Here is a 4,378-nt window from a genome sequence, read left to right as displayed (position 1 = left end):
TCACGGCGTGGGAAGGTCCTCAGCCAACAATACGGTCCGTCACATATACAAACATATGCTTATGGCAACGATGCTCCAGAAGGACCCTAAAATACCTTTGAACCAAAATTTTTATTTATTTATTTTTTACCCAAAGAAATATATCATTGTCTGCAAATGAATTAATTATTCATTCATTATAAATAGCATTCCCATTCTCCAGATGGAGTCAGTGTCTCCCTGACTCAAAGTTGAGTCACGGTTCCTGTAGCGGCTTCTCTCAGAGGAAGCAGGCGAGGCGAGACGGAAAATCAGCTCGTCCACAACGCTGGTGACCTCTGGATTGCTAATCCAATGTGCTAACCGTTAATCATGCCACGGGAACATCACATCAGTTCATACCACTGCAAGGAACTCAACATAATAATATTAATTCCATATGTTAATCCTGTAAAGGCTCCCTAAGTGTTACTACCAGCTTCCAGGAGGGCCCTTGCATTGGAATGTTTTGTCAGTTCGACGAATGACTATTTAGTTTCATGTGGGAGGAAACCGGAACACCCAGAGACAACTCAAGAATACGACGGGGTAACACCGACATCTCTGCTCAGATCGAATCAATGCACAGACTTAATTCAGCGAGTAGACCAAATCCTTCCGTGGACTAGAAACCCATCGCTGTCTAGCCCTTTCTACTGCTGGCACCTCGCACCTCTTGACAACTCCATGCCTACGACACCTGGCTAGCATTAATTTACAACAATCCAAACACGAACCAGCCACGGACCTTCTTAGTTTCTGACATGCAACAAGATGCAGGGGCAATCAAGGTGATTTACTTTGTGAATTTGGACATAAAGCCAACATTTCCACATTGGCCAGATCGCCCATTAGACATGGGTATGTATGTTGAACTTCTTTCGCACCGTACGTAGCCAACCGTGCTAATCGTAGGTGCGGGACTTCGATCACCTACAGTGTAGGAATACAGTTTTCACACTCTACCCCATCAAAAGCGAATGACCGCTTGACTCATGCCAGGAGTGAACCTCCTTTGATTGCTGCGGGGACCGAGGCAGTGGTGGCAATACAAAGCTATTGTGTTTCTTGTTTGATTTTCATGGCCGCTTTATTGTCATACTCTTAGTTTTTTGGGTAAAGTTACGTAGGTAAAAAATGAAATTAAAATTAATACAAATAAAATTTAAAAAATCACGACGTTTCGGAGGCCACACATTTCTCCGTCATCAGGTGGGACCGTCACAGCCAGATGTGCTGTATCAAGTGACGGTCCCACCTGATGATGGAGACTTGTGTTGCCTCCGAAACGTCGTGATTTTTATTATTTTATTTTTATTAATTTTAATTTCATTTTTTACCTACGTGACTTTACCGAAAAAACCAAGAGTATGAATCCTTGCAGTCACGAAAGCTTCAAATCTAGAACGCTTTATTGTCGGTTTCAGTGTGGGTGTTGGGTTTTTTTCTCTCCTGCTAAGTGCCATGCAAGGAGACTTATGCGGAAGGCACTGTAAAAAAAAAATATGTCATGCTCTATTTACTTTTGTATATTTTTATTTATTTTACCCAGAAAAGCTTCACCGAGTCTCAAGACCGTGTTCAGGGGGTCATGATCCTGCCTGTTATTTATTCATAGCGTTTATTTATTTATTTTCGAGTGCTTATGCGTTTGTGAAGAAAATTCATGTACGCGTTTGTACATACGTAGAAAATAATCACTCAGTTTCCACAATTACAATGCTGTGTGGTTTCACATATCGTGTTCTGCAGCTAATAAGTTGCTCTGGAAAGTAAGAGCCACCCCAGACTTATGCCAAGTGTCAGTACGGTCAATCTCGCCACAGACACACACATACCCGATTATAAGACGCACCATCATCCTTTTAAAATATTGGGAGGGGGGGGGGGTATGCCTTTAAATCCAGAGAATACGATAGCGTCTGAATGTGACCACATCTCACAGAACTGCATGGAAACAGTGGACACATTTATCCTATAAGAGAGTGACAATCAACCATAAGCAGAAGAGAAGATCAAGGACTTCAGCCTGAACTTGACCAGACGTCTACTATGCTGTACTTTTCTCCATTATTACTCTTATTAATTCATAAATGGGAGCAAACACACACTACTCGTACACAGAAACCACACGCTGTTTATATTACAGCTTGCCGTTGCTCAGCTTGTTGTGTGCGTCAAGCTGTCGTTATTGATCGGGGCATTGATACAACAGCTGAGTTGGGTCGTTGTTCTTTGAGTTCTCCCCCCCCCCCTCCCATTCGGTCATCTGGCAATGGTGCGCCGACTGATCTTGGCGGCACCTGAGCTCACGTAGGCGAGGAAACCAAAGTGCACGCGATTCAACGATTAGGCTCGATTATGACGAGAGAGAGGGGGGGGAGGGAGTTATGGTGGTAGCGGTGGTGGTGACGGTGACGGTGGTGGTGGTCGTAGCTGAACGAAGCTCAATTTGGAATGTCCTTCGTGACGGCAGTTCGCGCGCACTGTATGCGGCTGTAAAAAAAAAAGAGGCCGGATTTGTTATTCATTTACTTGTGAAGTGACCGTGACTGGGTCTGACTCACTCAGACATGATGGGTCAAAGGACACGAGGGGGCAGGCATTTAAAGAAAATGATTTAAAACGGGTTCTGCCACTTGCCGGTGCTGCAATTTAGTAAATGCATCGAGGGAGCTGTTGTCACCGTTTCTTTACGGTCTTGTGGGTGCTAATGTGACTCAGTGCGGGAGGAGCAAGTGGGGGCCCAGAGAGCATAGGGTGGGTCTGGGCCGAGACGACTTTAATTATGATACAGCAGCACATACTGCATTGAGGAGCTATAGCCGAGGGGATATGATACGAGGTGGATTTGTTTAATCCATCAAGGATACATGACTGAATTCAAGCCAACAGATTACAGGATACCTTTATTTTATTTTAATCTAACCCCCCCCCCCACCCCCAATAGCTCCATTGTCTCTCCAACGACAGATACTTCGTTTTAATGTAAATAATATGCGGGAAATAAACCTCGTAATGTACTGTATATGTACGCCTTTCGGCGTCATCTGGTCCAACACCAATGGAGACTAGGCTCTAAGAAAAGCTGTCTCGGGTGTGGACCAATCGACTTCAAGGACAGTGCATATCATTATCAGAGTTGTTTCTTTTTGTTTGCATTTTGACTGCTTGTGTTGTGGTTATTGCAAACATGATGCCTTGTATAAAGGTGTCAGTTTTTGTACCAGTTGAAAGGGTAAAAACCTATCACTATACTGTAAATGTTGTTTTAACAGCAATATTAAGATGTTTTCACAACAAACATAAACACTGGGTCAATTGGCTCCTAATTTCTCGTGAACAGGGATAATTATGAGGACAGACGTTTACATTGCCGTCGTTCTGCTGAGAGCATCTCGCCTATTTTCCCAGGAGCCTTTAGTCGCATTCCAACTTTGAATTCCCAGCAGCAGCAGCAGCAAACTTGCAAATACCGTTACAGCACGGGAGCTTTTCGTACTTCCCGCAAGGCAAGAAGAGAGCGAATCGCTAAGGCGTGCAGCGTTCGCCACAAGCAGCTACCCGAACTGTACAAGTGTGTAAATGCAAACGCAAGTACGCTGTGGTTTGTCTGCCGCATATCCAGCCACAAGTTGCAACGTGCTATTCACGTTGGATTAGAACGTTCTCTCTCCACCAATGGTTTGCGGGGTGGTGGGGGGGGGAGTTGTGGGTTTGGTAGCTGCAAAACCAAAAATGGCAGGGAAGGAGGGGGTGCCACCCAAAAGTTGAGGGAGTGGCAGCGCTGAACATGGAGATAAATTGGAGAAAAGAAAATAATGGGGGTGGCGGGGCATGAGTGGTAGATGAACCCCCAAAAAATATATTATTTCGACAAAATTGCCGCATACCGAACATAGCGAGGATGTCTTAAGCTCCCTGTAGTTTTTTCTTTTCCTGGGCGGCAGGCACAGTTGTGCGTAGCGGCTGAAATATTTTGAATACATATGGAGGAGTGCCTTGGCTGGGGGTGGGGGGGAATAGGAGAGAGAGAGAGGCGGGGTGCGGTGAATGGGAAGAAGTCTGTGTGTGACTTTGAGGCAGCTGGCTGACAAGGGATTGTAAAAGCAGGGGAGGAGGTTTGAGACGGGGAGAGGATTAAAAAAAATGTAATAAATGGAAAAGCCCCCCCCCACCTCCACTCCCACCCTACCCCACACCGGGTCGCGTTGCACCGCCACCCACACCCAACACGCCCAATGCCTCCTCCTCCTCATCCGAGCGGGGTACGCCTCGCTAAGAAAGAGGGCCAATGGCAGCGTCGAAAAAGAATCTTTCACCTGGAGCGGGTCTCTCGCTCTCTCTCTCTTGTCTCCGT

Source organism: Lampetra planeri, chromosome 32 (genome assembly GCF_965212315.1).
Source record: "Lampetra planeri chromosome 32, kcLamPlan1.2.h2, whole genome shotgun sequence".
NCBI lineage: Eukaryota > Metazoa > Chordata > Hyperoartia > Petromyzontiformes > Petromyzontidae > Lampetra > Lampetra planeri.
The sequence above is the reverse complement of the archived record's forward strand: the minus strand, read 5'-3'. Positions refer to the sequence as shown.